At 35.6% G+C, this 14,314-nt stretch overlaps 1 protein-coding gene and 1 long non-coding RNA gene across 2 annotated transcripts in view; one reads left to right on the forward strand and one right to left on the reverse strand.

The window, feature by feature from the left end:
• The window catches only part of LOC144963444 (cAMP-dependent protein kinase catalytic subunit beta), a 440,798-nt gene that overhangs the window by 375,953 nt on the left and 50,531 nt on the right, over positions 1–14,314 (reverse strand). The window contains exon 2 of the mRNA XM_078897514.1: positions 5,732–5,925. The gene's annotated coding sequence lies outside the window, so the exon portion shown is untranslated. The remainder of the gene's footprint in view (positions 1–5,731; positions 5,926–14,314) is intronic.
• The window catches only part of LOC144963447 (uncharacterized), a 228,361-nt gene that overhangs the window by 59,681 nt on the left and 154,366 nt on the right, over positions 1–14,314 (forward strand). The window lies entirely within an intron of this gene.

Consider the following 14,314-nt stretch of genomic DNA (forward strand, 5'->3'; position numbering starts at 1 on the left):
ATCAAGATCTCAGTCGGTTCTGATCGATGGCGCAGTATCAGAAACATTTCCTCTAAATTACGGCGTTCCGCAGGGGTCTGTCCTTGGTCCTGTTATTTTTACTCTTTATACTCAACCTCTTTCGGATATTTTTGTTAAAAAAAATTAATGTATCATTTCTATGCTGATGACACTCAGATCTATGTAAGCGATATCCCTAGTATATCCCATCATTGATTACCCGTGTGAAGACTGTATTAGAGATGTTAAATGCTGATGGAAATTAACAAGTTAAAGCTGAATAATGAAAAGACAGAGGTGATGGTGTGTGGTAGAAAAAGTGTTTTGAAAGATGATTTTCTGAAGTTTACTCTAAATATAAATGGGTGCACAATTAACCTCTCAACGTGTGTGAAAAACCTCGGGTAATGCTAGATCAACATATGACTATGCAGGCACAGTTTGATTCTCTATGTAGAAGTTTGGACAATAGGATTAAAAAGAATTGCTTCAGTTAGACCTTTCCTAACAAGAGAAGTAACATGCAAACTAATAACATCTTTCATACTATCTAAAATAGATTACTGTAATTCGTTAATCTCGAATGTAAGCAACGATAAAATATCACGCCTTCAAAGTATCCAGAATGCGGTGCTAAATTGATTTTAAGAAAGAAGATAACATCCTACTCATTGCCACTTTTGTATGAGCTGCATTGGTTACCAGTTAAAGTGAGAATCGAATTCAAACTAGCAGTATTGTGCTATAAGTGCCTTAATGATCAAGCACCATTGTATATTACTGAATTTTTTGAAACGTATAAGCCAACGAGGAGTCTACGTTCTGCACTAGATTCTACAAAATTAATTGTTACAAATAAATATAAATATAAATTTTACGGCGGCAGATCGTTCAGTCACGTCGGACCTTCCATCTGGAACTCTCTTCCTAAAAGAATAAGAGAAGCGCAGTCCTTATCAATATTTAAATCAAAGTTAAAACACCATCTCTTTGTTAAAACACATCTTGATTAATGCATCTTTGTAATTTGACCCCAATATGAATGTTAATTTAGTTTATGTTATTATATCATTATTTTAATTATTTCCGTATTTGACATAGCATGTGGATGTATTATAACATATCTTGTATTAATGACTTTATGTTTAGTTATTACATTGTTGTATAATGATAATATTATGTTGATTGTAGTTTGTATAATGTTTCATTTGTATAATAATGTCACTGTATTATTGTTTCGCGCATTGAGCATCACCCAGTGATGAAAATGCGCGTTATAAATGTCATGTATTATTATTATTATATATATATATATATATATATATATATATATATATATATATATATATATAGCGCTTAACCCCGTTGTCACAGACTCTAAGCGCTCTACAGTGATATAAAACAAACATTATTACAGTATAACAAGTGTTGGTGGAAAAGTGATACGAATTCAATTTAACAACACCAAAACATGATAATTCTTACGACGTAAAAAGATAAAACTTTTAAAAAAGGGAGGGGGGGGGGGGGACGAAAATTGATAAGACTGCTCGCCTATTTTACCCAAGGTTTTATGTTTGATAAGGATTGAATGGTCATTGCTCGACCTCAAGTTTCTATTGGGGACAATTTTTAGTTTTTATTGCGCGATAAAAATGTTCAAGTTTTATAACATTGGGTTGATCTGGTATGGGGAAATCAAGAAACATAAATATATCATTTCAAGTCACCTCTGGGATTTAAACAAAGTTCCCTTTGCTTGTGAGACGAGCGTTCTACCTACCAAATAATTATGCTGTTAGAATTCAAGTTAAAACTTGGGGAAAGTTATTTAATTTGAGTAGTAAAACTAATAAATAGAGGTACCTAAATGACTCAATAAAATGGAGATAAAGATAAAGGGAGTAAATCTGACTCATGAATGAACAACATTCATGTTTATTTGTGAGTCAGATTTACTGCCTTTATCTTTATCTTTAGTTAATTTGAACTTCGTTAAGTGGTTAATGCGCGATATAAATGTTGACAATTTATTATGTTGGGTTGGTTTTACGTAGGGAAAAGTAAATCTAGAGTTGAAACGATCCAAATAATAAATAATAAGCGTGTGTTTTGTATTTTAAGAGAATAATTTATATGCATTTGTCGTAAATAAACTAAGGTTTTATATTTTTGATAAATTCAATTTTAAAACTTTGTTCACCCCGAACATAACCCAAGTTTGAAGCGTTCGGCACAGTTATCATTTGGAACAAATTCTCTTTCCTACAGTATAAAAAGCCTGTAAGTAGCTTTTATTTCATCAGTATTATAATTTACAATTTACGTCACTTAAAACACTTGCCACGTGAGTTGATGCACGACATATGCCTCAGATCGTGGCCTTCGTAAAGTTATGGCCTGACACTGACCAAAAAATGACGTCAAAATGCCAGTCTTTTGCCACAAAAGAAAACAAATCGTGAGTTGTATTCAATAGTTCAACCAATGAAATAACTTGTTTCCATGAGCTCTACTAACGACAACTCACTAGACACTACACAAACTATTACAAACTACAAAAATGACGTTAAACTGCCAGTCCTAGAGGATTCTAGTGTCAGGCTATATTATGTTAACGATGGCTACGCTCAGATGCTCATCCACTCAAGGCTAAGACCAAATGTATTGGATCGAACGTTGAATTCTTTCTTGGTTGCCGGACAAAAATGCTTCCATTGTCACGTCTAGGCAGGTCTTGGGTTCGATCCTCAGCCCAGTAAAGGAATGTATTTATACCTGTCTATCAATAGATTTATACAACAAAGAGATGTTTAACGTCTTATTGCCTGCAAAACATTTTCTTTCTTTCTTCTTCTTCTTCTTCTTCTTCTTCTTCTTCTTCTTCTTCTTCTTCTTCTTCTTCTTCTTCTTCTTCTTCTTCTTCTTCTTTTTCTTGTTTTTGTTGTTATAGTTGTTGTTGTTGTTCTTGTTATAGTTGTTGTTGTTGTTGTTCTTGTTCTTCTTCTTGTTTTTGTTCTTGTTGTTGTTGTTGTTGTTATAGTTGTTGTTGTTGTTGTTGTTCTTGTTCTTCTTCTTGTTTTTGTTCTTGTTGTTGTTGTTGTTATAGTTGTTGTTGTTGTTATAGTTATTGTTGTTGTTGTTTTTGTTATTGTTGTTGTTGTTGTTGTTGTTGTTGTTCTTCTTCTTCTTCTTCTTCTTCTTCTTCTTCTTCTTCTTCTTCTTCTTCTTCTTCTTCTTCTTCTTCTTCTTCTTCTTCTTCTTCTTCTTCTTTCAGCAGTTCCCGCATTCGACAGGGCTTCCATAATGAATGCCACATATCCATAGATCTCTATTAATTGCACCATCTTCCTCCGGGCCTAGTTCTTTCATATCGTCCTTTACGAAACAAAGGATCATAAATTCCTTTGCGACAATGGTGTCAGTGCGATCAATTGCTTATTTCCTGTATATTAATGGACGCGCCCTGATGTGCACGATGTATTACTACACAAAAACAGCATTCGATGGATAAAAAAAAATAGTGCTCAATGTGTACTTTGATAGTAAGTTGCTGGAGGCTGTTTACGCGAAAAAGTAATAAACAAAATGAATAAGTATAATAACAGCTTCAGAAAAAGAACAAAAATACCGAACACGGAACGTTTCGGGCTCAAAACCCTTCTTCAGCCAACAACAAACAACAAACAAAAACAAACAAACAATAAAAGCATAAATACATTACTAAGAAAACAGATCGACTCATAATAATAATAATAATATAATAATAATAATAATAATAATAATAATATATAATAATAATAATAATAATAATAATAAACATAATAATAATAATAATGCTAATAATGATAATAATAATAATAATAATAATAATAATAATAATAATAAATAAATAATAATAATAACAATTATTATTATTATTATTATTATTATTATTATTTATTATTATTATTATTATTATTATTCAATATTTCGTATTTTGAAAAAAAAAGTGTATTGTATATACATTATAGATCTATTGCCCTGTGCTATCTCTAACATGGCTATTCAGATGTTCACTCCATCAGCAAGACACGGCAATATAAATCCACCGAGATGCTGCCTCTGTGAATGCAATAAACAAGCGTTATGAATATTCATGAGGGGAACACCAACGACCCTGCCCAATGGAAATGATCGCTTATTGAATTGGCGCGAAAGAAAGAATTATCGGCAGGGGAGATAACAATGGAAAATGGACAAGTCTTTTGTTCGAGCGAGCTTGAGAGAGAAAATAAAAAGGAAAGAAAAAAGGTGAGTGGTAGGAGTTATTAAGGAATAATTAATTGATGTGGAGCATTTTCCGTATCCTTCAGGCAATTCGAATTTTAGATATATTATGTTAGATAAGAATGTTTAATCTATGATGCAATGTATTATGTATAATATATTGAGGTACCTGTACGTGTGATAATGAATAGATGAGACATTTATAGCCTTTAACACAGGAACAAACGAGGTGTAAATAATATTGACTATGCTGATGAAGATTAATATTAGTAATTTCATCATCATCATCATCATCATCACCATCATCATCATCATCATCATCATCATCATCATCATCATCATCATCATCATCATCATCATCAATTACTTCACCATCATCACGGCCAATAATATGTCGAATCAATGACGCTACCCAATGGCAATGAAAGCTTATTGAATTAGGAGATAATTTTCGCCAAGGGAGAAAACAATGAAAAAAGGACAAATCTTTTCTTTGACCTTGTAAAAAATTATGTGTTCGCTATGAGTGATTAAAGAATGTTTTTTTCCATATGGAGCTTTGACCTGAGCTCTGAATATAATATTGGCGGTCCCAGGTGTATTAGCTTTAGTCAAGAAAAAGGTCATGTTATTCGATTGATATTTGAAGGACGAGTTTTCTGGCCAAATTTTAAAACTCGTATTTTGTTAGAGTACGACAAAGTTGAGTTGGGTAAATTGTTTGAGTGCATTTCCCACGGACAAAACACAAGGACTAATATTGTGCGAACATTGGTATTCAATTATTCATTGACCGCGTTCAAGATCGCTTGGCTATCTACAAAAATAGACGACGTACAGCTCTGTCTTTGCGCCCCCCCCCCCCCGAAAAAAACACACACAACGCATATACAACACAGAAGACAGAAACACACAACATACACTCAACACAGAAGACACCCACAAACAACAACACACAACACAGAAGACACCCATCCACAATACAGAAGACACACACGCACACAACAACAACAACACACAACACAGAAGACAGACGCGCACAACACAAAAGACACCCCCCCCCCCACACACACACACCCTACAACACACACCAGAGAAGACACAAACACATCACATACAGTCATCACAGAAGACACCCACACACAACAACACACAACACATAAGACACCCATACACAATACAGAAGACACACACACACACACAACACAGAAGACACAACACACAGAACACGGAACACACACACACACACACACATAACCCAGAAGACACAACACACAGAACACAGAAAACACACGCACACACAACACACACACACAACGCAGAACACACACACACACACACATTACACAAAATGCACACAAAACAAATTAAACACACAAAATAATACATAGCGTACATAGAAAACACACAACACACACACATACACACACCCCGATACACAGACACAACACACATCACCAACCTTAAACAACGTCAGAAGATTGGTGTTCCAATAATAATATCTGTTAATACAATCTTTTATGGTGCGGAATCCACGAGATGAGGAAACAGTAAACTAGTATGGCAGACTCCAGCAGAAAATAGCATCAGGTTCTTTAACAGCCTCATAAAGTCCCATCTCATCAGAAGATCTCATCTCATCACTGCGGATCCTGGCTGTAAAGGGGAGATAATTTGGAGAAGAGGTCAAACTACAAAACACTCAATGGATCAATACAATGACTGAAACAACCCCTCCCCCCCCAAAAAAAAAAAAAAAAAATATAAAAATAAAAAACCCCGTCTATCTTTATGCAGCTATGTGGTTTAGTAGTTTGGTAAGACACTCGCCTTTGGGATAGGAAGATCCTGGGTTCGACCCCGCTCCTCTGAGCGGCGTATGGATGAGTCCTTAGAAAACACTGTTCATTTACATTCCCTCACCTTACTCAGGTGTAAAACGATTACTGCGTTGTCTCTGTCCAAAAAAAATGCATTATATATATATTATATATATATATATATATATATATATATATATATATATAATATATATATATATAATAGTCTCACCTCATTCAGTTATGTCCTCCGACAGCGTTGTTTCATCCGTGCCGGAATCATTAGAGCGGTCCTATAAAAATCCTAGTGTTCGGGCGGAACACAATAACTTTTCTCCCGGACGCTATGATATTTAAAGGACCTCCCTGAAGATTCCAGCACGGATGAAATAACGTTGTCGGAGGATATAACGGAATGAGGTGAGAATAAATACATAATTCGCTCCAAGAAACTGTCGAGCACTAACGTGATTCCAGCTAATTCCCCTCAACCATATATATATATATAAGTAAATAGATGAAATACCATCCCCTGTCATTAAACAGGTCACCATGCTTGTTCCCCATCAATATAAATGAACTGAGAAATACGATTGGCTGTAAAAAGAAGCGAGAAAATGAGAGGATTTCTTTAACAACGCCGTAAAGTTTCTCACATCAAATCAACACTAAGGATGTTTCATGGAAAGGTTATGGGTTGAAACCCTATTTTTATGGGTTGTTCCAGGAGAGAATGTAGTAACTCTTTACATGCCTGGTAGTAGTAGTAGTAGTAGTAGTAGTAGTAGTAGTAGTAGTAGTAGTAGTAGTAGTAATAGTAGTAGTAGTAGTATTAGTAGTAGTAGTAGTATTCATATATATATATATATATATATATATATATATATAATATATATATATATATATATACTGGAACCAAAGAGCAAAGATTCCATAGAAAACAACTGAAAAAAGTCCTGAATATACGATACCCACAAAAATATGCAATAAAACACTGTGTGAAAAATGCAATGAAAGACCCTTATCCATTCAAATCCTGGAGGCAAGATGGCGGCTTCTTGGGCATATACTCAGAAGAGATGTAAATATACCAGTTAATAAAGCCATGAATACGTTTTTCACCCCATCTGGACACAAGAAATATCAAGGTAGACCACCCACGTCAATTTATAGTGTCCTCAATCGAGACCTAAAACGCCTTCAAAATAACAAAGAATTAAAATCAAAGGAAGACCTTGCGAAATTAGCAATCACAGCAAAAGAATTGTGGAAGGAAATGACACAGATGATTAGAGAGGCAGCCGAGGCGTCCCGATCGGATGATTAGGAAGCGAAAGGCCTTAAGTCAGTAAATCATATATTTATAATTTGCATGATCATTGCGTTTTATATATTCTTCTCAATGCCTCATCTATTTGCCTAAGCTGACCACGTGAATCCATATATTTCAATTTTGTACAGTACACATTCCCTGCTGGCTGACCTATGAAAACTTACACTCCATCCATCACTGTCATCGCCAGCACTCTTTCAAATCTCCAATACTCACTTGACATCAATAACTCTACACACATTATTATCCCTCTTGCTCCATCATCCCCCCCCCCCAACCCCCTTGTTTCTACCCCTAACACCCCTCGTCTTAACCTCACCCACCTCGCTCTATTTATCATGACCCACATTTCATCTTTCTCAAATACGATTCCCCATTCTCCATTTTCCCTCTGTCTTCTGTAGGAATGACTGTCTGTATGTTTGTCTGTCTGTCTCTCATATATATATATATATATATATATAATATATATATATATATATATATTATATATATATATATATGTATATCTGTTTATCTGTTTATCTATATCTATATATATATATATATACATATCAATCAATCTATCTATACATCCATTTATCTCTATCTATCTATCTATCTATCTATCTATCTATCTATCTATCTATCTATCTATCTATCTATCTATCTATCTATCTATCTATCTATCTATCTATCTATCTATCTATCTATCTATCTATCTATCTATCTATCTATCTATCTATCTATCTATCTATCTATCTATCTAACCGTCGGAGTTGCTCATTTTCTATCCTTTTTTTTTCTTATCAGCTCTTCAAATCACCAGCGGATCAATTTATTTGATTTGCCTCTTTGTTTCTTATATTCTTTTTTTTCTCCTACTTCCCTCTGCACCCCCCCCCCCCCTCACCCCCTTCCTTCCTCTTCCATCGCCTTTACTTTTTTACACAATCCCGTCCAGTCTACATTTAAATTTAATAAAACCATTCTACTGCCTGAAACCAACCAATGTCCGAAAGTTATTTTGTCCATCCTTGATTTACTACCACCCTTATCCCAACCAAAACCTGCTCTCTCTCTCTCTCTCTCTCTCTCTCTCTCTCACTCTCCTTCTTTCTCTCTATCTCCCTCTCTCTCTCCATATTTCTCTCCCTCCCACTCTCTCTCTCCCTCTCTTTCCCTCTCTCTCCCCCCATATCTCTCACACATATACTTTCTCTCTCTCTCTCTCTCTCTCTCTCTCTCTCTCTCTCTCTCTCTCTCTCTCTCTCCCATTCTCTTTCTCCCTTTCCGGGCTACACAAGGCCCTATCTAATCCCAATGAGAAGAAGAAATGTTGAAGATGCCGTGTTTACATTAGACAGTCAAAATGAATATTCATGAGAAGAATATAAACATAGACCTCGATGGAAATGATCAGCTCTATTGAATTAAAGGGGGGGGGGGGGGGGGGGCAGTCGGCAAAGATTAAAGACCTTCCAGTGACAATATTTTCTTTGGGTGCTCTCGTCTATGGTAGAATTCGTCGTGTAACTCTTGAAAGGCGGGGTTCCATTTGCATCAAAGTGATAATATTATTGTATCTTGTAATAATCTCGTATCATAAAATGTGTGGTGATCTAGCAAAAGCCGTCGGATGTCGGAAAACTTTGATTGTTCACGTTTTGTCGCTTGTATCTCAAGACAATCTCGCACAACATCTGACGCATTTTTTTTCGTCAAATCACCTCGCTTAATAAAAGCCAAATATAATTATAATGAAATTATTTAATAATAAATGAATGAATGTATATAGCGCCTAGATCCACAATGTGCTCAGAGGCGTTTTACAATGCAAATAAAACACAACATATAACATATAAGGAACTTAAACGGGTCGGCACTAAAGGCTTCTTTCCAAAAAATCTGAAAAAAGGAAGAAAAAAGAAGAAGAAGAAGACAAATGAGAAAAGTTAACTACAGGTACAGTTTTTAACGACGATGTATGGTCCCCATCTAATAGTAAACAAAGATTAAAGACCTTCCAGTGACAATATTTTCTTTGGGTGCTCTCGTCTTTGGTGGAATTCGTCGTGTAACTCTTGAAAGGCGGGGTTCCATTTGCATCAAAGTGATAATAGTATTGTATCTTATGGTAACCTCGTATCATATAAAATGTGAGGTGATCGAGCAAATGTATACTGCTTACAATATTATTATTATTACACCATACCTATTACTATTACCAAGTTTTATTTTCCCACATTTGTTTACTAATATTATATTTATGCATGTATCATTGCCGGTATTTTATACGTCAGAACAAAAATTTCCTTTATGGATGAATGAAGTACATTTCTTCTTCTTCTTCTTCTTCTTCTTTCTTCTTTTCTTTTCTTCTTCTTCTTCTTCCTCTTTCTTCTTCTTCTTCTTCTTCTTCTATCTTTTCTTCTTCTTCTTCTTCTTCTTTTCTTCTTCTTCTTCTTCTTCTTCTTTCTTCTTCTTCTTCTTCTTCTTCTTCTTCTTCTTCTTCTTCTTCTTCTTCTTCTTCTTCTTCTTCTTTTCTTCTTCTTCTTCTTCTTCTTCTTCTTCTTCTATTAATAATAATAATAATAATAATAATAATAATAATAATAATAATAATTAATATTAATTATTATTATTATTATTATTATTATTATTATTATTATTATTATTATTATTATTATTATTATTATTATTATTAAATCTGAAATAAAGAATCAAAAAAAAAAAAAAAAAAAAAAAGAAGAAGAAGAAGAAGAAGAATAAAAACAAAACGAGGAAAGTTAACTGCAGGTGATTATATTGTATCTTGTGGCAATCTCGTTTAATCTCATCATAAAATGTATGGTGATCTGGAAAAATTCGTCAGGTGTCGAAAAACGTTAATTTTTCACTTTTAATTGCTCGTATCTCAAAACAAGCTCATGCAACATCCGACGGGATTTCGTCAAATCACCGCACTTAATAAAAGATTAAAATTTAATCGACTCAAACGGGTCAGCCCTAAAGGCTTATTTCCATAAATTCTGTAAAAAGGAAGAAAGAAGAAGAAGAAGAAGAAGAAGAAGAAGAAGAAGAAGAAGAAAGAAGAAGAAGAAGAGAAGAAGAAGAAGAAGAAGAAGAAAAAGAAGAGAGAAGAGCCAAATAAAAAAAATTGAGATTTTATATAGCGCAATATCCACTTAACGTGCTCAAAGAGCTTTACAGGGTGTCCCTAGTCAACAGCAACATTTAACAGTAGGACGAGACATGACGCCTGTTAGGCGATATTACAATTTTTCGTACAAAGACAACGCTGTTAACGGCCAGGTACTCATTTTACACCTGAGTACGGTGAGAGAATGTGAGAAAAAGAGTCTTTTTCAAGGACTCAACTATGCGTCGAGCGATGCTCGAAACCAGGACCTTCAGATCCGAAAGCGAGTGTCATACCACTAGACCACATAGCCGTCTTTTGTAGGTTTCGTCGTGTAACTCTTTAGAGGCGGGATTCCATTCAAAGGCAGCGCGGCTCAGCGGAAACGGCTTTTGCTTCGAATGCTACCCGAAAGGTACCGAGTTCGATCACCCGCCGCTGCGCCGCAGGGCCCTTTGATTGAGCAAGTCACCTCGCCTAGCTCAATTTGCGGCGCTGCACTGCGGCTAACATCTGGGTTATTCCAGTCTTCCCTTGGAATAGACCCTAGAGATAAATTTCCTCTATCGGACGAATAAAGGGAATTTTATTTTTTTTTTTATCAAAGTGATAATATTATTGTATCTTGTGGCAATCTCGTATCATATAAAATGTGTAGTGATCTAGCAAAACCGTCGGATGTCGGAAAACTTCGATTTTTTCACGTTTAGTCGCTTGTATCTCAAGACAAGCTCGTGACGGGTTTGTTGCCAAATCTCCTCGCTTAATAAAAGCAAAATATAACGAACTTAAACGGGTCAGCACTAAAGGCTTCTCTCCAAAAATCGGAAAAAAAAAAAGAAAAAAAAAAAAGAAGAAGAATAAGACGAATGGGGGAACTTGTGGCAATCTCGTATCATAAAACGTGTGGGAAAAAACTTCGATTGTTCACGTTTAGTCGTTTGTATCTCAAGACAATCTCGCACATCTGACGCATTTTTTTTCGTCAAATCACCTCACTAAAAAAAAAGAAAATTATAACAGACTCAGTGGGATCAGTAGTAAAGACTTTTTCAGTCAAATCTATTTTTAAAAAAAGGAAGAAGAAAAAAAAAAGAAAAAAAAAGAAAAAAGAAGAAGATTAAGACAAATGAGAAAGTTAACTGTAGGTACAGTTTTCAAAGCGATGTATGACCCAATCTAAATAGTAGGCCAATTTTTTTACTAGGATTTTATAATTGTGACCTTCGCCTCAAAACGGTATTAAGTCGGGTTGGTTAAGATTTGAAAATTGAATTTATAGCCAGAAATATCAGACTTGTGTTCAGTTTGTATGTTTTTATTAAGGAGAATGGATACCATATTTTAGGGTGCTAATGCCAACAATTTATATTTTTGACCAGTTTAGCATTAAATTCGGCTTTAAGCATCTGGTTTGTTCCGACATAATACCGTTTTGAGACGGTGGGTCACAATTGATTAATTCACAATTTCAGTAGATATTTTTTATAATCGCTTCACCCTGCAGGCTGAAGACCATTCAGCGAAAGACGAAATTAGGTTTGTGTGTTGGTAGGGTTTACGATACATATGGCGGGCACAAACAGGTGAGTATTTTACCTTGTGCGGCTATGTGGTGGGTTTTATGACACTCGCCTTTGGATCGAAAGGCCCTGGATTCGAGCCCTGCTCTGAGCGGCTCATAGTTGAGTCCTTGAAAAGGCTCTTTAATCACATTCTCTCACCGTACTCAAGTGTAAAATGAGTACATGGCTGTTAAGAGCGTTGCCAATGCCGGAGAAAAAAAAATGTAATATCGCCTAACAGGCGTCATGTATCGTCCTACATGCTACGTGTTGCTACTGTTAGCAGGGACCTTTTGCAAATCGCCTTGACCACGTTAAGTGGATATTGCACTATAGATAGAATGCGCTTGGCCAAGGAGTTCACAACATTTACCATCCGGAAGTATAACGGACCACACGCAAACTCTGTGTAACCATGAACTTTTATAGTCTGGTTAAATACAGTTTAGTGAGAACAACTCACAAACGCGGATGGCAAAAACAATAACAAAGGCCTGAGTTCAAAGGTAAAAGCATAACATCAACAAATCTCGCCCAGTACCCAAAACCAGAGATCGTTGCGTCTAGAATCATAACAGTGTTTATTTACTCTGACTCTCTCTACCCCCCCCCTCCCCCCCCCCCCCCCCACCACCCCCCCCCCCCCCCCCCCCCGCAAACCCCCTCAAATTCCTTCCTTACCTTTGATATCGAAAACACCAGCATGATTTGACAATGGAATAACAAATACCTCAGAATCATCTCTTCCCACCCCCCATCCCCCCACCCCCCCCCCCCCCCCCACACCCCCCCCCCACCACCCCACCCCCACCTCCCCCTCACCCAACCCCAATCCAATCAAGATCAACACAAAACGCACATTCAAAACGCAAGATGCTTATTTAGGAAACGGGGGCGGGGAATAGGGTTGGGGGGGGGGGAGGAAGTTATAATGGAGATAGAGATAAGAGATATAGATAGATAGATAGATCGATTGATAGATAGATAGAGTTAGAAAGATAGATGGATAGATCGATAGATAGATAGAGATAGAAAGATAGATAGATAGATAGATAGATAGATAGATAGATAGATAGATAGATAGAGAGAGAGAGAAGAGAGATAGAGAGAGAGAGAGAGAAAGAGAGAGAGAGAGAGAGAGAGAGAGAGAGAGAGAGAAAGAGAGGGACTCACGTCATATCTACACTGTGGCGTACAAACAATCACACACACAGAATTTCAGTCAAACACACACACACACAAATACAGAACACACACACACACACACAAAGTAAAAAATACATTTTGAAATATTAAGTAAGACCCACTTGTTTACATCCTCCCATCAAAATTAAAAAATCTACTCGTATAATATAATATAATATAATATAATATAATATAATATAATATAATATAATATAATATAATATAATATAAAAATATATATATATATATATATATTTTATATATTATATTTTATATATATATATATATATATATACAAACCCTTATCACCTCCAACACAGTTACAAGCACCACTTCACCCAAAATCGCTTTCCATCTGTTTACGTCATCAGGACGGTGTAGTTTGTGTAAGTCGTAACGCCACTCAGCTTTCTCGTAGGACCCTTTTCCCTATTCGATTATTTGTTTTTCAACAGCTAGACCTTCATTGTGAACAACCGTTTCAAAACGGTACTATATCGATTGAAGAAAATATCAATTTAATGCGAAATGAAAAAAACTTACAAAACATTTTATTTTCGCAGTTTTACAAATACAATCATTATTCTCAAAAGATGTTTTGATACTTTAAAATTTGCATAATTTAGATCCGATATCATTTTTTTAAGCATTAGGTTCGTTCCGATATAACACCCGTTTGCCACGACGGGACACCGTTTTTCTATCTCTTTTCATCTGTAATTGAGGACGTGCCGAGTTTAAACGAATGCATTTCCCTTTTCACAAACGGGACGCTTGGCGCATCAAATGAATTCTGTTTTTTTTTTTTTTTCATTTCATTTCTTTTTTCTTCCTTTTTTTTTTCATTCTCTCTTTCTTGTCTCTCTATCCTATCCTTCTGGCTGCAGGGGGAGAAAAATCAATTTCACTGGGATGTTCCAAATTTAGCGATTTAGAGTTATTTCCCCCTTTTTTCGAATCGATGCCATCCGTCTTTGATCCCTGAGCTCTGAGGTTTGTTGGGATCGCTTGCTCTAGGTGG

The sequence above is a fragment of the Berghia stephanieae genome, chromosome 1 (genome assembly GCF_034508935.2).
Source record: "Berghia stephanieae isolate SIO BIC M18660-M18661 chromosome 1, UCSD_Bste_1.3, whole genome shotgun sequence".
NCBI lineage: Eukaryota > Metazoa > Mollusca > Gastropoda > Nudibranchia > Aeolidiidae > Berghia > Berghia stephanieae.